This window comes from Bos mutus, chromosome 4, assembly GCF_027580195.1.
Source record: "Bos mutus isolate GX-2022 chromosome 4, NWIPB_WYAK_1.1, whole genome shotgun sequence".
NCBI lineage: Eukaryota > Metazoa > Chordata > Mammalia > Artiodactyla > Bovidae > Bos > Bos mutus.
This window is the reverse complement of record NC_091620.1, coordinates 64,757,922-64,781,287: the sequence shown is the minus strand read 5'-3', so window position 1 is coordinate 64,781,287 and position 23,366 is coordinate 64,757,922. Positions and strand designations below refer to the sequence as shown.

Genomic DNA, 23,366 nt, shown 5'->3' with positions numbered 1-23,366 from the left:
AAGAGGCAGCAAAAACTAAATAATCACGTCATCTGATCACTGTACAGATTGAAACTTGATGCAAAAGTGCTATATTTAAAATATACTTAAATTATACAAGGATAATTTCCAAACTACTTTTCAAAAAAGGTGCAAATATTTTTTTTAAAAAAGCAAACACAGCCCAAGAGCCTGGACTTCTGTGATACAGACCTCTACCACCACCCCCCAGTTCTGAGGATCCCTGCAGGCAACCAACTGCTGTATCTGTGGAATGTGCTCTTTGAACTGTACAAAAGCCTTCAGCCCTTCCTGCATTCTGCAAACAAAAACTGCCAAGTGCAATTATTTCTCTGATTTAACGTAATACAAATGTTACTTCTCTGCCCTCAACTCCCCTACTACTAGTGATGGCCTATAATATATACATTTTTATAAATACCCTGTAAAAGATTCATTTTCCTAATCAAAATTGAATTTGTTTTAGAAGTGTAATAGTTCAACTGAATATAATATAAAATTCAACAGGCACCATATTCCCTTTTGTGTATATGTTTTAAGAATTCTATTTCTATAGACGGATTCAAGGATTGAATGGGATTAGTTCTTTTAATTATATGACTAGGATCTTTAGCTTGAAATCTTTCTTACAAAAAAAAAAAAAAAAAAACGACAAACACAATAGTTGTTTATATTCAATTCATTTACCAAAAAAACTCATTTGAGCTAGTAAGAATATGTCCTTTCAAATGTGAATATCTCTTGATATTCAGAAGAAAATGAAAAGTAAAAGGCAAAATAATTCCTAAGATAGAGTTGTGTAGATATTTAAACTCACCTACTAGTTAAATGTTAGAATAGTGCATTCTCCTAGCCTAGATCCAACATAAGCTGCTTTTCTTCACTGAGCATATCCTTGGCATTATGCATACCTGAGCATTTTTCTTTCTGAAACAATAATATTGAATCCAGTACTGAAGAGTTAGTTCTATTTTCCATGAACATTAATGTTTCCGACTATTGGTGTGTATAAACAAATTATTAGCTGCATCACTTCATTGGAAAATATTTGAAGTTTTGTAAAATTAAGTTATGAAGATTTAAGATACTATCACTTATTTTGTACCCCAAAATAATTATCAAGTAGAATCAACCATTATAGGAGATTCTAGGAAAACGTAAGACATGCTTTTTTCCAGAAAAACTTAACAATCAAGTTGAAGGGAGAAAGACACAAATACATAAAGCAACTAGAAAATAAGAAACAATAAACATGATGCATATTTGTCACTATTAATTAAAAGTACTTTGTTCATTTCATGGCCTATTTAAATGAAGTTTGACCTCATATCCTTTTTGAGAACCAGAGACATCTTAGGGTGTTACAAACAAAGCTGAGCTAAACTGGATTAGAAGTTGTATCATCCTACAGATAAGGATTCCTCTATTCTTTCTATCAAACATTTTATTTATCAGTCTTATCACTTCTTCTCATTGATGACATAAAAGATTTTTTAGCTACTTAGTTCATATATTATTTTATTTTTCTTATTGATGCTGTTGTCTAACAAAGGATAGTTAAAAACTGATGCTTCAAAGTCAGACAGGTGAAGGTTCAAATTCTGGTTCTATAACAATAACTGGAGCAGCTACTTAACTGTTCCAAGTCTCAGGTACATCTTCTGCAAAATGTACACAGGTGACATAAAGGAAGGTGTCATTGACAACTCTGAAGGCTCATAGTCTCAGAGAAGCTGTGCTTGAACTGTGTCTTGAAGGACAGTAGGGGGTTCATCTACCACAAAGGCAGAGGAGTATTTTCCAACAAAAAGAGCAAAGCACACAGAGGCGTCAAGTGCAAGGTATCTTTGGGGAATCACTACACAAAGAGCAGTTCTAAAACATTTCAGGTTGCAAGAGGTTAGGATAAAGAGGGCTAATATGTATATTATTCTTTTGTGCTTAGATTGTACATAAAATATAATTACAAAGTTTGAAGTCTTAGGATCACCCAGATTTTTGCCCCATGCATCCATTATCAAGTCCTAGAGAAGGAACAATATGCACACAAGCCACAAAACACAAAAGAACTCAAAGCCATTAATTAATGAAATCACGTCAGAGTAAGTGAAGTAAAAAAGAAGAGTCCAAAATATACTGAGTAGAAAAAGATGACACTAGAGGGGACAAGCATGGTCCAAACATCCAACCAGTCCATTCTAAGGAGATCAGCCCCGGGATTTCTTTGGAGGGAATGATGCTGAAGCTGAAACTCCAGTACTTTGGCCACCTCATGTGAAGAGCTGACTCACTGGAAAAGACTCTGATGCTGGGAGGGATTGGGGGTAGGAGGAGAAGGGGACGACAGAGGCTGAGATGGCTGGATGGTATCACTGACTCGATAGACTTGAGTCTGAGTGAACTCCGGGAGTTTGTCATGGACAGGGAGGCCTGGTGTGCTGCGATTCATGGGGTCACAAAGAGTCGGACATGACTGAGCAACTGAACTGAACTGACTGACAGAATACTCTGAAGAGTTAGTTCATATTTTACCCTAAGGTCAAGAGAAAACAAATGCAAAATTTTAAGAAGAAAATAAATATTATCCAATCTTTTTTTAAAAGGCAAGTTGCTACCCTGTGAGTCAGAAGGCAGCATTAAGATAAAGGGCATTAAGAATTTAGTAAAACAGGTAGTCACTGCAGTGATCCAAGTGAATGTTTTAGACTAGCGTAGTATCACTGGGAGGTAGAAAAAGAAAAACATTTTGATCAAATTTGGAGATTTAATTAATGAGACTAGGATACTTTGGCCACCTGATGTGAAGAGCTGACTCATTAGAAAAGACCCTGATCTTGGGAAGATTGAAGGCAGGAGGTGAAGGGGACGACAGAGGATGGGATGGTTGATGGCATCATTGACTCAATGGCCATGAGTTTGAGCAAGCTTCAGGAGATAGTGAAGAACAGGGAAGCCTGGCATGCTGCAATCCATGGGATCACAAAGACTCTGACATGACTGAGTGACTGAACAACAACAAAGGAGAGTAAACAGAAGAATAAAGGAGATGTTCAAGCAACCCAATGTTAGTGATCCAACATTTCTGACATAGGCAACTGGGAGTATAATGGTGCTTGCTATTCAGTAAGACATAACACAGCATAAAAGAAGCATATTTTCCATCATATTTTTATAGGTGAGACAAGAGTTGACAATGAGCTGAATTTTAGATGGATCCCTGTGGGATATTTAAGTAAAGATAACAAGAAGAAAGTTGTAAATGCAGATCTCACACTCAGAGGTAAAATATGAGCTAGAGATGCAAAAGTGGGAGCCCCAACACTAAAAGTGGCAATCAGAGCTCTGGTAGTAAGGGAGCTCATCTAAAATAATGAACACACAAAATGAAAAGATGAAGAGAGAATACAGGAAAATACCTATATTTATCAATGGGCAAAGGAAAGACTCACAAAAGAGACTTAGGAAAAGGAGTAAGTGGGAGAATATGCCATGAGAACATGAGCTGATAAAATAAGGAAGCAGTCAGCTGTGTTAAGTATTTCAGGAAAGGCAAAGGACAGAAACCGCCCTAAGATTTATCAACACTAATATCACTGAGAGACTTCTGATTAAGCACAGCAGTCTGTTGTTGTCCTTCAGTTGCTCAGTAGTGTCCAGCTCTCTGCTACCCCATGGACTGCAGCATGCCAGGCTTCCCTGTTCTTCACCATCTCTTGGAGTTTGCTCAAACTCATGTCCATTGAGTCAGTGATGCCATTCAACCATCTCATCCTCAGCCTTCCCCTTCTCCTCCTGCCTTCAATCTTTCCCAGCATCAGGGTCTTTTCTAAGAGTCTGCTCTTTGTGTCAGGTGGCCAAAGTATTGGAGCTTCAGTACTAGTTCTCCCAATGAATATTCAGGGTTGATCTCCTTTAGGATTGACTGGTGGGATTGCCCAGGGACTCTCAAGAGTCTTCTCCAGCACCACATTTCAAAGGCATCAATTCTCCAGTGTTCAGCCTTTTTTTATTGTCCAGCTCTCACATCTGTACATGACTAATGGAAAAACCATAGCTTTGACTACATGGATCTTTGTATGCAAGTAATGTCTATGCTTTTTAAGACGCTGTCTAGGTTTATCATTGATTTTCTTCCAAGGAGCAAGCATCTTTTAATTTCATGGCTGCATTCACTGTATGCAGTGATTCTGGAGCCTAAGAAAATAAAGTCTGTCACTGTTTCCACTGTTTCCCCAACTATTTGCCATGAAGTGATGGGACGGGATGCCATGATCTTCGTTTTTAGAATGGTGAGTTTTATGCCAGCTTTTTCATTCTCTTCTTTCACCTTCATCAAGAGGCTCTTTAATTCCTCTTTGCTTTCTGCCATAACGATGGTGTCATCTGCATATCTGAGGTTATTGACATTTCTCCCTGCAATCTTGATTCCAGCTTGTGCTTCCTCCAGCCCAGCATTTTGCATGCACAGCAGTCTAAACACATGTAATTACATTCACTCCTTTACAAAGTACTAATAAAGTGACAATACAAGAATGAAAAGTCATGAACCCATGAAAAGGATCCTAGCTGAAGGGGTGACACCCAACAAGACATGACAACACATCTTTGTATGCATTACATGGTCTAATACATATCTTCAAAGAAACTTGTTCAAGGAATCAATCAGTACATTATTCAATCATGTAGTCCCCTCTTGTAGAAAAGGAAACTGTTCCAGGAGTCAAAAAAAAAAAAAAAATTCAGAAGAGAAATTACACAGGCATTACACTCCAAGAAAAATTCTCAAAGCTGATGACAATAGCCCTGTCTCTCTCTGAGTGAACTCAGAAACTACTATATTTACATTTTTAGATTTTTTAAGGTAAATAAGTACCTACTATAATATAGCATAGTTTATTTTCTCTCTCTTTTTTTTTAATTCAAAGGTGGGACTTGAAGAAAATGATCTTTGTTAATTAAGCAAAATATAGTTCCTTTGAGTTATAAAAAGAGCAAACCCAGAAAACTATGCTGTGTTACAGTAGGGACTTGTCATCAGTTTTGAGAAACTTTTTTCTGGGGTATTATTCCTGTTACACAGGACGATACTAATTTCTCAGCTATTATAATTCATACTCATTTCATTTCAATGTGATCTTCCAAAGGATTGCACTTCAAGGCAAAAGCTTCCATTCACCTTGTAGTACAGTGTAAAGAGGCAATACACTTTCTGAGAAAGTCCAAATCAATTCATTCACCCAATATGTATTAAATGTGGACTGTGCACCAGTACTAATCTGAGCAGTAGGGACACAGGGTTGACTGTGGTATATAGAAATTTATACAACACTGCATGAAAAGTACTGAGTGGAAAACAGGATGGCATCTTATCACACTGATTCTTAAAATCTAATAGCAAACAAAAATTACTGTTTTTAATATTTTCATTAACCATCATATTCATCAGCATTCATCTCTATAATGAAACTATTGAGAAATTACATTTCTTAAAACACCTCAATTCATGATATATTAGATTTAAATTCAAATATAACTAGATTTAAAATAAGACAAATTTAATCTCAGATCACTTTAACCATAAGAAAACAGGAACACAATAGAAATGCTATTTTTAAACTGCACAACAAAGCTAAAATTTTCTTTTGCACAAAGATTCTAAGACCCAGTTAAGTGAAAAGGTTTTTGAGAAATTAACAAGCTGGCAATAATTGAAGGCTCAATTAAAATGTACCTGTACTAAGGGTCTACTCTGAAAAATCAACATTAAATTTTGAGTTGAAATTTGGTTTGTTAGTTCAAAACACACTTGTTGGTTGAGAGAAGACTGTCAATATCTACAATGAAAAAAGAGGGAGACAGAGTAACATGTGTAGCAACATGCACTTCTCATCTGAAGAGGGAAACTAAAGGTTGACTAGATTAAGATTAATTAAAGATCCTGGTGGGGAAAAGGGCAATGAGAAATGGAAATTATTTTTTTAAATAGTGGTAACAGATAAACTAACTGAATTCTTTCTTTAAGAAAAATATTGACTTATCTCACTAATAGGATCAAACCTAAGACTTGAGATTAAAGGTCTTCCTTTGGTCATCCTAAGCTTCCCTGATAGTTCAGTTGGTAAAGAATCTGCCTGCAGGAGACTCTGATTTGATTCCTGGGTTGGGAAGATCCACTGGAGAAAGGATAGCCCAGTATTCTTGGGTTTCCCTTGTGGTTCAGCTTGTAAAGAATCTACCTGCAGTGGGGGAGACCTGGGTTCGATCCCTGGGTCGGGAAGATCCCCTGGAGAAGGGAAAGGCTACCCACTCCAGTATTCTGGCCTGGAGAAGCCATGGAGGGGTCACAAAGAGTCTGACATGACTGAGCGACTTTCACTTGGTCATCCTACCAATACTAACTTTTTCTGTTCTTACATTGAACAGAAAATATAAATATCTTAGTATTACTGACTAAAAACTATAAAATAAAAGCATATGCCACTTTAATAAAACTCAGTGGGAGTGGCACAAAGCAAATGTTTGGAGCAATTCACCATTTTGCTTAGGATCAAATCTTTAATAAGAATATCACGAGTGTGTAACTCTATCAGTCAAATTATATAAACTTTCCAAACTATCTCAGTATATAATGCCATTGGGTGATTAAATATCAAAATCAAATATATGCAATGACTCTTGTTATACAGGTAAGAACAGAACTCTAGTAAATAGATTTCAAAAAATAGAAAGAAGCTACTTTAAATGTATGGTGGGAGAGCTTACATGACTTGTAATGGACACTAGAATGAGCACTGTGCAGCAATATAATCAATTAATTAATAAGCAATATAATTAATATGCTTAATCCAAGAGTGAAAACAATAATAATGGAAGCTCTTTACTTAATCTAAATGCCAGGAGCTCTCGCCATTAAATTTTCCCCAAATCATCTGGCCCTAAGCTTTACATAATGCTCTTTAAAAAAAGCAACATTTATACTCTGTACTTGAGTATGATTTATAATGAAATAAAAAGTATCACTTTGTGATATAACTCAATTAGACATATAGCAGTACATTGTAAAAATAAAGATGTAGTATTCTAAAACTCAGATATTCTACTGTAAGTTACAACCTTAACAAAAGTCTCAAACATGTACACAAAAAGAAATATACAGATACATTCACTGCATTAGTGTTTGGAATAATTAAAAAACTGAAAACAGTTGAACTGTTCATTTACTGAAGAAGGATTTTTTTTTTTTTTGAAGAAGGATTTTAAAATAGCTATGCTTGAATGAAACCATGGAATGTTTGGAGCAATTAAAACCTAAGTATTATCCACAACAATGGTAAAAACAGAAAAAGACAATTTCAGTGTTGGCAAGAAATGGAGAAACATTGATGCATGAGTTGATGGGACATCATGCGTCAATGATGGGACAGTAAATTGGGATATAAACTTTATAAGACTGCATGGCAGTGTCTACTAATGTTGACAGTGACACTACATAAAGGTAACTAAGGATATAGACACTAAGGGCTTCCCAGGTGGCTCAGTGGTAAAAGAATCCACCTGCCCATGCAGGAGACCTGGGGTCAATCCCTGGGTCAAGAAGACTGCTTGGAGCAGGAAATGGCAACCCACTCTAGTGTTCTTGCCCCGAAAATCCCATGGACAGAGGGGCCTGGTGGGCTACAGTCCATAGTATAGTATAGTGAAGTCAGTCATGTCTGATTCTCTGTGATCCCATGGACTGTAGCCTTCGAGGCTCCTCCATCCATGGGATTTTCCAGGCAAGGATATGGACTGGGGTCAAAAGAATTGGACATGACTGAGCAACTAAGACAACAAAACTGAGCAACTTTTCCAACAAAGGTCTGTCTAGTCAAAGCTATGGTTTTTTCAGTAGTCATGTATGGATGTGAGAGTTGGACTACAAACAACGCTGAGTGTCGAAGAATTGATGCTTTTGAACTGTGGTGTTGGAGAAGACTCTTGAGAGTCCCTTGGACTGCAAGGAGATCAACCAGTCCATTCTAAAGGAGATCAGTCCTGAATATTCATTGGAAGGACTGATGCTGAAGCTGAAACTCCCATACTTTGGCCACCTGATGCGAAGGACTGACTCACTGGAAAAGACTGTGATACTGGGAAAGATTGAAGGCAGGAGAAGAAGGGGACGACAGAAGAAGAGATGGTTGGATGGCATCACCGACTCAATGGACATGAGTTTGAGTAAACTACGGGGGTTTGGTGATGGACAGGGACACCTGGCGTGCTGCAGTCCATGGGGTCGCAAAGAGTCGGACATGACTGAGTGACTGAACTGAAATGAGCAACTAAGCACACAACAGACACTAAGTTGACACAATGATGTAGATATTTTATCATACAAAATTTCTCCTCCAAGCTATACAGATATGCATAAAAATATGAAAAGGATATATACAAATGTCCTAATAGTGAAAACAATACAAATATCCCAAAGTCAAGTGTAAATAAACAAACAGTGGTATATTCACATAATGGAATACTATATAGCACTCAGAATAGACCCTTAACTACACACAACAACGTGGAGGAAGCATGTAAACCTAAAAATGTCAGACACACACAAAAGACTATGTACTAAATGATTCCATTCATATAACGTTTCAAAGCACAAAACTAATCTATGTGTTAGGGGTCAGAATACTGATTCCCTGGCAGGGGTGGGGAGGGATAGTAACTTCTGAGTGGGAGCTTCTGAGACCTGGTAGTGTGCTATTTCTTTAGCTGGGTACTGATTACACAGATCTGTCCATTCTGTGAAAATTCACCACAATGTTCATATATAACTTCTGCAGTTATCAGTATGTAACTGCAAAACTCATAAATGTACAAGGTTTACTTTAATACTAGCTAACTTAAAAAACCTAAGAAATCAGACCTGTGTTTATCACCATGGATAAGGCCCCTAAATATAATTTTTGAAAGCAAAACTTCTTCAGAAGGGCAGATTTAATATGATGTCACTCACATAAATGTTAAAATCACAAAAAAAGAATAAGAATACAGATAAACACCAAATTCAGTAAATTTCTCTAGAGAGAGAGAGACAAGAAGAGAGCACACAGTTTTTGCTTTATTTGTGGTATTGTATTTTTTAAAAAAAGAAAGACAGATTTGAATATAACAAAATATTCACATATGTCAAATTTGAATATGTGAGTGCTTACTGTGTTATCTTGTGTATTTCCACAAGATTTTAAAATAAAAATCTTAAAGAGAGTTACCACTTTGGATTCTAGAGTGAAGAGAATCTTTAAAATAATTTTCAGGGAAAGACATTCTTAACCAATTTGCCCAGATCAGCTGACCAAGAAATGCTTTTATATATAGCTTAAGTATCTGAGATAGTGGATGGCTATTTATTTAGGTAAAAAATCTACTAAAATATACTCTCTATATTGAAAAGTGGTACAGTCTTACTTGCAAAAAGATAAGTTGGTCCTTTTAAGTTGTACAATAATAAAAATTATTGAACATTTAAGAGAGTTCAGCAGAAATGATCTTTAGGAGAAAATATACCTTCAAACTATATGCATTTTCCCCAAGGCCACTATGTTGTTCTCATACTGTTCTATTGGGCTATAATAAAAATGAAGCATTTAAGTGATAATTGCATGGGTAGAATCATCACCTCCACGAAACTATTAATAGATCATCGATACTCCCACTAAGGGCTTCCCTGGTAGCTCAGCTGGTAAAGAAACCACCTGCAATGCAGGAGACCCTGGTTCGATTCCTGGGTCGGGAATATCCCCTGAAAAAGGGATAGGCTACCCACTCCAGTAGTTGTGAGCTTCCCTGGTGGCTCAGCTGGTAAAGAACCGGCCTGCAATGCAGGAGACCTGGGTTTGATCCCAGGGTTGGGAAGATCCCCTGGAGGAGGGCATGGCAACCCACTCCAGTATCCTGGCCTGGAGAATCTCCATGGACAGAGGAGCCTGGTGGGCTGCAGTCCATGGGGTCACAAAGAGTCGGGACATGACTGAGCGAATAAGCACAGCATGGCACATACCCACTAAAAAATAGTCATTCATCCCAGGAATATCCAGTCCCTTTTTTCAGATATCACTTTGCATCATTAGCTTGGAAGTAGACTCAAAAGGGTAATTAATCCTTCAAATGGATTTGGAGATTACCATCTATTTTGTGTTTAATAAGTTTTGTCTTTACTATCTTAAAATAGAAGAGATATACAGGACTACAAAAGTTTTAACTAGTTTGCCTTTTTTAAAAAATAATAAGCACTTAAAACCAATAGGTCAGGCTTTTGTGATAAGGTACATAGCTGGATGAGTTTTAGCCTTGCATTTAAGTATTCTGTTTCTTTGTTACAATCCTCCCTTGAGGGTCTGAGAGCAATCCATTCATTAAGATTCTAGGGAGTCATTCGGCAGTCACAAGACACATTCAGGTGGGTTACTTTCTTAAGACATTAACAGCTGCTTTTGCAAAAAAGCTTACATCATTGTAAGAGAACATGGATATTACACCTCATTTTGTTGAATTACTATCTTACAAAGATTCAAATCAGTTAGGAAGACAGCTGTAAAAAGCTTCCCTAAGAAACTGGTACTTTGTTATCTAATGAAAACTAAATCCCATGAATATCAATTTTTTGGGAAGATTCAACTCCTCCTCTTTTTTTAAAATTATTTTGTTTTCCATATTCCTATATAGCCTCTCAAATTGACCAAAGCAAATCTTTTTGAACCCCCCAAAAATGTAGGATATATATCTATATATCATCCTCTGATATATCATTGAAGGAGGAAAAAATTCCTCTATTGCCTGCTGGGAATTTGTAAAAGAAACATAAACATTCTTTAGATCTTCTTTTAAGAATTTATAAAAATTCCAGGTAGGTTAATATAAAGTTACAGAAATACTAGGCCACAAAGAAATAATAACTTTTTAAGTATTTCCATGCGGTGATAGAAATCATATTTCCTGAATTATGGAACTATATCCTTTCCAGAATAATTATCTGCTTCAGAATTTAATAAATAGAATAAATTACTATGTATTGCACACTGCTATATATAGAGACAAAGATGGAGACATATATAAACACATACATACATGAAAACATACGCACGTACTTATATTTAACAAACATTTCTACATGCATAGAAAAGGTAAGAGATCTCTACTATTAAGTGCCTATTCTGTGCCACGTATTTTTAAAGTTTGATCATTCAATCTTCACAAAACCCTATATGAAAATCATTTTTTTCACATATAAAACTTACCAAGATCAATATAAAAAATATATGGCTGAACAAACCCAGGTGTGTCAAATGCAAAAATGATCTTTCTTCCACGGTATGCTTAAAGTAAGTTTTAGGCAAATTTTAAGTATTGTGTGGTATCACTTTAACATAGAAAAAAATTCATTCTGGCATTATGAAGAACCATAGCTGGTTTTTCAAACAAAATCTGATTTTATTCCCAAAATTTCAATATGGCAAAAGAAAAGTTGTTACAAAGATAATTCTTGGTTGAATATGTTAAAAATGTAATTCCCTGGTAATCTGGGTTTTGGCCAAGACAAATCAAAATCAAAGATATTTTACAAATGCCAAGTTTTCAGGGAAACAAAAAAAATGCAATAGCAACAGATGCATTCTCCCTAGACATTTGTGTTGAGCCTAGCCATATCCAGAGTTTGAAGAAAAGGGGGATTTTTAAATTTCAGTTTTATGAATAATAAATTTCTGGTTTCTGTTAATGTCAACTAGTTAAATAAGATTATACTCACTCCTTCAAACATTAAATATTAGAATATACTGAGAATGAAAGAAAAAATAAGGAGGAAAAAGAGGAAAAGGAGGAAGAAAAAAGAAAAGCAAAAAAAAAAATGTTAGAGGCTAGCAAAAAAAAATAAACATATCTGGTACTTTTTAAACTGAAACTGCATTTGAAAATTTCTATCCAAAGAGAGAATACAAAGTGCATCTGTTTTTCATTTCTTTTACAACATGCTAACATTAAAATTTACAAATTAAAATCCCAATTAAGTGTCTCAGGAGGATGGACCACTGCATAAAATGCATTAAATTTTAAGAAGCTACAAAAAACTCAGTAAACATCATTTCTTTACTACAGAATGGGTTTTGGGTATATGGGTTTGGGGTAAAAACATATATATATATTTTTTTTTTTAATTCAAAACTGAACTATCTATCTTAAGACAAGTTTATTCTACATAAATTTTCATAAAAAGTTAACTAAATATATGCAAGCACAGAGGTTTTCCTATATTGATATTAGCACTTTCCCCAAGTAAAACACATTCCAGCAGATCTTCCCAACTTAGGAATTGAACCAGGGTCTCCTGCATTGCAGGCAGATTCTTTACCAGCTGAGCTCTCTGGGAAGTGCTTTACAAAATCAGAAAATAATGATTTTAAAACCCTATCTTTTTAAAAAGCTTGAATATCCAGAGTAGACAGATCAAATATGATACTATGTCACTTTTTCTCAGAATTCTACTTAACAGAATCATTTTAAGATTGCTTTCTTAATTTTTAAAAAATTATATTTGACATGCAAAAACATATCTAAAGTAAAGCATGATTCATTTATTTAGAACAGTTTTACTTTTATAGAAAAATTCAACTGAAACTACACAGTTCCCATATACATCTTTTCCATCTCCAAAACACATCTTCTATTATTCAGATTTTGCAATACTGTGCTATATTTGCTACAACTGATGAACCATGTTAAAACATAGTTATGAACTTAAGTCTAGAGTTCACACTAGGGTTCACTGTTTGTGTTGTATAGTTCCACAATTATACAGCTGACAAACACATAATACTATGTACCCGTCATTAAAGAACCTTACAGAATAGGTTCACCACCCTACAGATCTCCTGTGCTCTGCCTATTCGTCCTTCTCTCTCCTCAACCCCTGGCAACCACTGAGCTTTTTACTGTCTCCACAGTTTGCCTTTTTCAGAATGTCATATAGTTGGAATCTCAGTATGTAGGCTTTACAAATGATTTAACTCACTCAGTGATATTCATTTAAGGTTCCCCATGTCTTTTTGTGGCTTAATAGGTCATTTCTTTTCATCAACTGAATTAACAGTCCATTGTCTAGCTATATCACAGTTTGCTTATCCATTTATCTAGTAAAGGGCATTCTATTTGCATCTTAGTTTTGACAATTATGAATAAAGTTTACGTAAACATTGTACAAATTTTTCATGGACATGTTTTCAACTCATTTGGGTAACTACCCAGGAGTGCAGTAGGTGGGCTGCATAGTAGTGAAGACTGTATGTATGCTTATCTTCATAATAAACTGCCAAATTATTTTCCAGAGAAGCTGTATTCATTCCCCCCAACAACAAATCAGAGACCTTGCTGCTTGTTTCACATCCTTGGCAGCATTTGGTGATGCCAGTATTTTGAATTTCAGCCATTCTACGAGGTAAATTCAGTTCAGTTTAGTTCAGTCGCTCAGTCGTGTCCGACTCTTTGTGACCCCATGAATCACAGCACGCCAGGCCTCCCTGTCCATCACCAACTCCCGGAATTCACTCAGACTCACGTCCATCGAGTCAGTGATGCCATCCAGCCATCTCATCCTCTGTCGTCCCCTTCTCCTCCTGCCCCCAATCCCTCCCAGCATCAGAGTCTTTTTCCAGTGAGTCAACTCTTTGCATGAGGTGGCCAAAGTACTGGAGTTTCAGCTTTAGCAGCATTCCTTCCAAAGAAATCCCAGGGCTGATCTCCTTCAGAATGGACTGGTTGGATCTCCTTGCAGTCCAAGGGACTCTCAAGAGTCTTCTCCAACACCAGAGTTCAAAAGCATCAATTCTTCGGCGCTCAGAACTTCTTCACAGTCCAACTCTCACATTCATACATGACCACAGGAAAAACCATAGCCTTGACTAGACGGACCTTTGTTGGCAAAGTAAGTGGTATCTTATTGTTTTAATTTACAGTTCCCTAATGATATAAATACCAAGCATCTTTTCATATGCTTATTTGCCATCAGAATTATCTTCTTCAGTGAGATCCCTCTAAAGCTCTCTCCCACTTGTAAATTGGATTTTATGTTTTCTTATTGTTGAGTTCCCTGTTTATTTTGGATACCAAGTCCCTTATCAGATAGGTATTTTACAAATATTTTCTTCCAGTGTGTGTCTTGTCTTTCAATACCCTTATCAATGTCTTTCCAAAAATAGAAGTTTTTCATTTTAATGAAGTGCAACTTATCAAGCATACTTTTTTTTTAATTTCATGGATTGTACTTTTGGTATTTTATCTAAAAAATCATCCCCTAGATTTTCTCCTATGTTACCTTCCAGCAGTCTTTTAGTTTTACATTTTACACTTAGTTCTATGATCCCTTTTTTACTCATTTCTATACCAAGGATGTGTTTTGTGTCTATTATTTTGCATAAAATTGTACAAATAGTTGTTCCAATACCACTTCTGAGATTACTGTCCTTTTTCAACTGAACTGCCTTCACTCATTTGTCAAAGATCAGTTGACTGAGCTTGTGTGGGTCTATGTCTAGGTTCTTTAGTGTCTGTTACAAAGATCTATTATTTTGTCAATACCATCCTGTCTTGATTGTGTTCGGTTCAGTTGCTCAGTCATGTCAGACTCTTTGCCACCCCATGGACTGCAGCACACCAGGCTTCCCTGTCCATCACCAACTGCCGGAGCTTGCTCAAACTCATGTCTATCGAGTCAGTGAAACCATCCAACCATTTCATCGTCTGTTGTCCCCTTCTCCTCCTGCTTTCAATCTTTCCAGCATCAGGGTCTTTTCTTTAAACAAAGTCTTGAAGTTAGGTGGTGTTAGTCTTCTGGCTTTGCTCTTTTTTTTCTATTCTGGGTCTTTTGTCTTTCTCTATAAACTTAAGGACTAGTTTATCAATATTCACAAAATAACTTATGGGATTTGACTGGGATTATGCTAAATGTATAATCTTCAAGTTAATAAGATCTGACATTATAATCATATTGAGTATGTCTATCTATGAACATGGAATATCTCTCCATTTAGATATTTGATTTTATTTCATCAGAATTTTGTAGTTTTCCTAATATTGTTGTTGTAATCTACAATATTGTAATCATCTTTTGGATTTTCTACATAGATAATCATGTCATCTGCAAAAAGACAACTGTGTTTCTTCCTCCCCAATCTGTATGTGTTTTATTCCCTTTTTTTTTTAATCTTACTACTTAAGATTTCCAGCATGATACTGAATAGATGTCTAAGAGGGGACATTTTACTTTGCAGTCTTAGTAGAGAAACATCTAGTTTCTCACTGATGATTTTGTATAAAGCAAATATTTATGCAACCACCAGCCTAGTGAATAAACAGAAAGCTGCTGAAACACCAGAAGGTCCTAGAACCTTCACCTCAATTTCAACCACCTACCTAGAACTTAACCATCATCTTTATTTTGTTATAATCACTTCTTACATCCCTAAACACCAAAGTCTAGCTTTGGAACTTCATATAAAGGAAATCATACAGCATTCATTCTTTTAGATCTGGATGTTTTTAATCAACATTATCCTTAGGAGATCCAACCTTGTTACTGTTGCTATACATTATACTTTCATTGCTGTAGAGAAGATCAGAATTTTTTTCTGTGAATGACAATGCTTTCCAATTCTTCATCAACCTCAAACCAGTACATGGTTCACTACCAACCCATCAAATTTAAATAACTTTTTAAAGTTTCCTCACAATTTTTGGTTATAAAAAAGTTTTAAGCGAAAAGCAATTGTTTTATGTCCTGAAAGCAATACTAATATTTGCAGTCTTTCTCTAAGTTGTCTATTCTAATTCAATGATGAAAAATCGTGAACTGAACTTCTAAGACTTATTTTTTATGCATAGTTTGTGCTAAATTTAAGATTTCTAACTCACAAGTATAGAATGTCAGGAATGGCCACAGTGTTTCCTGGCTCTATCAGACATTCCAAACAATAAGATTAAATGTGAACCTAGAAATGATGAGGGATTCTCACTGCAGACTTCTTTGACAACTTTGTCAGATGCTATGTGGTTAAGAATATCACATTCAAAATCTGTAAAGACTCATATTTAAATTTTGGTGATAACCAAATTTATGATTTGGTTTTATTCAACACTAGTAAGCATTTATTACCTACTGCATACTCTGGACCTTTTAGAATGAAAACAATATACTATCACTCAGTCTTTTCACTGACAAATGAAAAAGGTAATCAATTATTAAACAAAGTCAAATTTCTGGCAGTTAAGCCATCATATCACATATAAACTGCCTTACTGCAAGGATGATACATGAGGTAACTTCCCAGATAAAGGTGTTGATGATAAGAAATTTCTTCCCAAATAATTTTCCTAAAACAAGTCCTGCCTTTAGTCATCCTTCTTTCTACCAATTTCTGAATAGCAACTGAATTCTATGTTTCTATAAAATCATTAACAGACATCTTTTAAGTTCTCCCTAACAAAACAGGAAATCAGTCTTTCCAATACACTAAGCTGACAAAATTTATATATTTTTATAGTATGGATACAAAGTCAGTCCGATTCATTTTCACCATGCAAAGTGAAAAAGGACTTACTGTCTCTCTTACTGAAAGGTGGATTTAAGTAGATATATTAAGATAGTCTTATTCTCAGGTAGGAAGAAATATAAAAGAAAAAGAAGGAATCAAAGTTTAGAGCATAAAGGGATTATAATGGCACAAATGCACATATTAAATCAAAGGAAGTTACCTTCTTTTCATCAGAATACTCTCAAAATTCTTAACAGTTCTCTGCCAGAAAATAAAATTAAAATTAATCCATTTTGGATCATAAGGCAGTTCTATTTCCAGTTTTTTAAGGAATCTCCACACTGTTCTCCATAGTGGCTGTACTAGTTTGCATTCCCACCAAGAGTGTAAGAGAGTTCCCTTTTCTCCACACCCTCTCCAACATTTATTATTTGTAGACTTTTGGATCGCAGCCATTCTGACTGGTGTGAAATGGTACCTCATAGTGGTCTTCATTTGCATTTCTCTGATAATGAGTGATGTTGAGCATCTTTTCATGTGTTTGTTAGCCATCTGTATGTCTTCTTTGGAGAAATGTCTATTTAGTTCTTTGGCCCATTTTTTGATTGGGTCATTTATTTTTCTGGAGTTGAGCTGGAGGAGTTGCTTGTATATTTTTGAGATTAGTTGTTTGTCAGTTGCTTCATTTGCTATTATTTTCTCCCATTCTGAAGGCTGTCTTTTCACCTTGCTGATAGTTTCCTTTGATGTGCAGAAGCTTTTAAGTTTAATTAGGTCCCATTTGTTTATTTTTGCTTTTATTTCCGATATTCTGGGAGGTGGGTCATAGAGGATCCTGCTGTGATGTATGTCAGAGAGTGTTTTGCCTATGTTCTCCTCTAGGAGTTTTATAGTTTCTGGTCTTATGTTTAGATCTTTAATCCATTTTGAGTTTATTTTTGTGTATGGTGTTAGAAAGTGTTCTAGTTTCATTCTTTTACAAGTGGTTGACCAGTTTTCCCAGCACCACTTGTTAAAGAGATTGTCTTTAATCCATTGTATATTCTTGCCTCCTTTGTCAAAGACAAGGTGTCCATATGTGCGTGGATTTATCTCTGGGCTTTCTATTTTGTTCCATTGATCTATATTTCTGTCTTTGTGCCAGTACCATACTGTCTTGATAACTGTGGCTTTGTAGTAGAGCCTGAAGTCAGGTAGGTTGATTCCTCCAGTTCCATTCTTCTTTCTCAAGATCGCTTTGGCTATTCGAGGTTTTTTGTATTTCCATACAAATTGTGAAATTATTTGTTCTAGCTCTGTGAAGAATACTGTTGGTAGCTTGATGATCCAGCAATCCCACTGCTGGGCATACACACTGAGGAAACCAGAAGGGAAAGAGACACGTGCACCCCAATGTTCATTGCAGCACTGTTTATAATAGCCAGGACATGGAAACAACCTAGATGTCCATCAGCAGATGGATGGATAAGAAAGCTGTGGTACATATACACAATGGAGTATTACTCAGCCATTAAAAAGAATACATTTGAATCAATTCTAATGAGGTGAATGAAACTGGAGCCTATTATACAGAGTGAAGTAAGCCAGAAGGAAAAACACCAATACAGTATACTAACGCATATATATGGAATTTAGAAAGATGATAACAATAACCCTGTGTACAAGACAGCAAAAGTGACGCTGATGTATGGAACAGTCTTATGGACTCTGTGGGAGAGGGAGAGGGAGAGGGTGGGAAGATTTTGGAGAATGGCGTTGAAACATGTAAAATATCATGTATGAAACGAGATGCCAGTCCAGGTTCAATGCACGATACTGGATGCTTGGGGCTAGTGCACTGGGATGACCCAGAGGGATGGTATAGGGAGGGAGGAGGAAGGAGGGTTCAGGATGGGGAACACATGTATACCTGTGATGGATTCATTTTGATATTTGGCAAAACTAATACAATTATGTAAAGTTTAAAAATAAAATAAAATTTAAAAAAAATTAATCCATTTTGCATTGAGTGTTATTATTGTAAAGCATCACCTTATATTAGTTAGAAAACACTAACACAAATACAAATTTAAGTTACCAACCAAAACAAATGTATATTTTGTAGAGAAAAACAAATGCAAAGAATATTGTCATCACATATTTTTCTACTAACACCTGAGCAGCCAGCCACAAAAAGAGAGATGGAAAACATAGAGTACAGATGACTTACATTTGGAGGGTTAGACTTTAATTCTCTCTCCCAGGATTGAGGGGTTTTATTCTTTGTGCTTACAATGCTCCTTTCTCCAGGGTATTCTTCTACTTCCAGAATAGGTCAGGACAAAGCTTCAACAGACTTCTATTATTTGTTTGATCTAGGGGGAAATTATACTTTTAATCAATTATTACAAAATGCATCAAACTTTTTTCTTACTGTCCTGGGGGGTGGGGGTTTCTCATTATTTTCCTTTGGATCTGAAGTGAACAGAGAAAATAGGAATTGCCATTGTTGAATATTATAATAAATAAATCAAGTAGTTTAAATTAACACCACTAAAAGAAACCCACATCTATCTTCTTTTTCATTTTTATGGCTAAGCAGCATAGCAAGAGAAAATTAATATTCAAAATCCAAATGACTACAAAAGCCTGCTCAAATGTATTTTTAAAAGACTTTAACATAATTTTGAAAATCCATGAGTTTGAATGGACTGGCAGAGACGATTAGGTATCAAATATTTTTACTCATTCATTTTAATGTCTTAGGGCTAAAGAATTACAGGATGATTAGAAAAGTGTAAAGGAAAATCCATTTTAAAAAATTTTAATGGAATAATAAAAAAGATGATTTCAAGAGCATGAGACCGACCAGAAACAGACAGTAAAGAATCTGTAGGCAGGGCAAGAAATCTAGAGTATAAACTGTGAAGATGGTACAAAGCTTGGAACTGCTATTCTAACAGAATGTTGGTCAAATTAAAGTATATGACACAAGGACATTTTAATCTGATTTTATGTTAATTCTCTAAGGAATCTATACAATGTAAAAATGCAATACATCTTACTTTCACAAGAACACAGAAACATAATACATGATTGTTTGACCTTTGGTGGTATGAAAATTCATAACTTTAAGAGAATTAATTGTATTCTACAAACTTTATCCAACTGCAGTTTTCTAATAATGGATATTTTCTGCCTCATTAAAATGAAATATTAAGATAAATGTCTTCAACTTGCACCATACTCTGGATCACACACTGTTGCCTTATCTTAAAGTCATTCATATTGCTTTCCATTAAATAATAAATTAGAATGTAGGGGGGACATTTAGAGAAAATCAGAAATAAAATATAGCTGGGGGAAACATGTCTGCTAGCACTGAAAAGTCAGTTTTTGCTCAGAAATTTAAGATTCTTTTACTTGTGATTATTATCCCCCCCAAAAAAAAACTATAGTGGCAGTATAGTAAACAAATGAAGCCCATTAATAGCTATATCATAATTGCTAAATACAAAAAAAAAATATATGTGGGCAGAAGCATTTCTTTAAGTCATCCATCTAATCACAAATTGGTACTTGTGTGAGCCTCTGCTGATTTTAACCAGTGTAAGTGGTACTTGCAATCACTTACCTGGAATATCACAAAATTATTTCTGGTGAAACAAACAGAAATCTGACTATCAAAAATTAATGTTACTGAAGGAGAAAACTCATTCAAGGCTAGATTTTAGGATTACAGAAAACTGGTATACTTTGTTTTAGAAAGATCAACTAATCTTGGCATAACTCAATAGTCTTACTATTAAAGGTTATCAACATACATTCTATATGAATATTTCCATATGGCTTTTCAAACATAGGTAGTCCTACTTTAGTTTCAAGAACACAGAAATGGTTTTGCTGTATTTTGGATCAGTGCAAGATCAATGAACATTCCTTTAGGGAAGCCTTTTGAACTGACAAAGGGTGAATGATTGACATCAGTAACAAAAACTTTTTGTTGTCCTGGAATGACATGTCATTTATAGCAATACCTATGCTAATTAATGCCACACATATCTACCTGATGTGTCAGAGAAATATGCCAGACCCTTCACAGAATACAGTGTGAGTTCAACTAAAATTCCATTAAAGATATAGATATGCATTCCTTTGCTATAAAGAATTGATCTCTCTCTCTCTCTCTCTCTCTCTCTATATATATATATATATGTATATACACACACACACACACACACATATATATATATATATACACACATACACATAGAATATACTTTCTATGATAGAGAAAAATTCACTTTTATATACAGTTAACTATACCTTATCTATTCCATTGGTAAAACTTTTTACAAAAAGCAAACTCTACCTTGTTCAAACACACAATAATCTGAACCCTAAAAAATACAGAACATAATGTACTAAAACACTAGTTGGGGTCTTCAGAAACTACACTATCATGACACTTTACTCTTGTTCCCAGATTCTCTCAACTCCACCAGTAGATTATTAACAATTAGAACTATAATCATTTTCATCTCCCCATTCCCTAGGACACAATTTGGTATAATGGGTACCATCTTTTTTTTTTTTAATATAGAGTTAAGGTCAATAAAGACATCAAAATTATGTATCACAATTTTGTCAGTGAATTCAGTATTTACAAAGAAGCAATTGCTTCTGATAGCAACTGAAACCCTTACTCATTAAATCAGATATGCTAGTAAAGAATTCATCTCACTGTCTGGAACAGAGCACTCAAAAAATGTGAACTATATAATCAGATTTAACATCCATTCCAGATTGCCTAGGATAGATGAGGTTTGTACTTAATTCAATTATTAAAAGCTAGCCCTTTTCTTTTCAAAAGTGTCCCAGTTTAGATGATAACTCTATATATTTTTCCAAAGTATAATTAATTATAATTCATCTATATGATTATTTCTTTTTATCAAGTTACTGTTTTTCATTTTCTTGTTTTCTATGATGCTGTTGACATGATAAAAGAATTTTACTAAGATTGGAATGAACAACATTTCATCCTTTTAACATCAATACATTCACACAGATGGTCAAAGGTTTACTAAATCCTCACATCCTTGAAGCTGAACATTTCATCATCAGTATAGGAATCACCTCCTAGCTGACCAAACAAAATGTGACTTCTTAATTCTTAGATTGCTTAGCTTCTCTAATTCATTTAGCTTATTTTTTCATTCCTTCCTTCTTAAAACTCTACTTTTGGCCTACATGTGCCAAGTCACTTCAGTCATTTCCAGCTCTTTGAGACCCTATGGACCATAGCCCACCAAGCTCCTCCATCCATGGGATTCTCCAGGTATCAATACCAGAATGGATATCCATGCCCTCTTCGAGAGGATAATCCCAACTCAGGAATTGAACCCACATCTCTTACGTCTCCTGCATTGGCAGTCAGGTTCTTTACCACTAGCACCACCTGGGAAGCCCTTTTGGCCTACATGACACCCTTCTTTCCTGATTTCCCTCTTACCTCTCAGACCTCCTTTTTTCATTGTCTGCTGGTTCCTATTCTTCTTCCATCTATTTCCTTAATGCTAGTTTCCCAAGACTTCATTCTAGTCCTCTTCTTTTCCTAATCTGCACTCCAGTTCTTGTAATAACCATAACTTGCTGCAAGTGATGCTATATCCAGCCTACACCTTTCTCTTGACCTGCAGATTTAAAGTTCCTACTGAATACACAATCTTGCATCCCTTCCCCTCATCCTCCAGTCTTAACTCAGAGACCAAGGAACAACCAACAGTTAAGGAAGAAGTGAAGTTCTACAAGAATTCACAGGCAGCAGAAGACAAGGGGGCTGGGTAGAGGAAACCAAACCCACTAGAATGAGACATAGTCTGTTCCTGGTATCTCATTTGTAATCCAAGCATGTTCCATTTTTAAAAATTGTTGCATGTAGTGGGCAGGTTTCAAGGCAAATACTACTAGAAAGAATAATACGATAAATATGAAATACATCATGAGGATCACAAACAAAATACCCAAAGATAAAAGTGTAAAGTAGCCTGTTGTTGTTCAGTCACTAAGTTGTGTCTGACTCTTTGAGATCCCATGGATTGCAGGACGCCAGGCTTCCCTGTCCTTCATCACTGTCTCCCGGAGTTTGGTCAAACTCATGTTCATTGAGTCAGTGATGTTAGTTAACCATCTCATTATCTGTAAAGCAGTTAATTGAAAAACAAAAGAAAGTTGTAGGGTATTGTGGCAAAGTTTCTAAAGGGGGAGCTTTTAAACACCATCAGATTACTTGAATAATCCAGCATTTGCTCCACAGGAATGCAGTATTAGCCCTGCCAAATGTAAATTTTCAAGAGAAATCAGAAAAGCTGTGCATATGTGTGTGTGAGAGAGAGAGAAACAAAGAGAGATCCAATTTAAGATTTAGTAACAAACCTTGTATTTTTAAAAATAATAAATATAATAACATATTAAGCTCTCTAAGGACTTAAAGCACTTCTTTCTGACCTCACACTAAAACTGAAGGGCTAGCCTGTGATCTAAAAGTCATGTATAACAAGGTTCCTAAAGGAAAATGTGGTCTGAGTTCTGAACAACTAATACAAAATCTTTTGATATACAATCCATTTACATTTTGAGAAAAGCATGCTATTTAATTTTACTGCCTAAAACATGTTGTGAATAAAATTTTCCATCTTTGGCTCAGTTCTTTATCCTCTACTGCCTCTTAAATATCTTCACTTGAATACTCTGGTTCTGATACTTCTTCAAATTAATTATGGCTTACATGTCTTCAGAATTTTATTGGGGTGTTCAAAA

The 23,366-nt window shown here is 35.4% G+C and overlaps 1 protein-coding gene across 5 annotated transcripts in view; it reads right to left on the bottom strand.

The window, feature by feature from the left end:
• The window catches only part of FOXP2 (forkhead box P2), a 666,216-nt gene that overhangs the window by 562,196 nt on the left and 80,654 nt on the right, over window positions 1-23,366 (bottom strand). For 3 of the 5 annotated variants that reach the window (XM_070369572.1, XM_070369571.1, XM_070369570.1), the window contains one exon: window positions 18,775-18,919. The exons of the other annotated variants lie outside the window; for them this stretch is intronic. The gene's annotated coding sequence lies outside the window, so the exon portion shown is untranslated. The remainder of the gene's footprint in view (window positions 1-18,774; window positions 18,920-23,366) is intronic. 5 annotated transcript variants of the gene reach the window in all.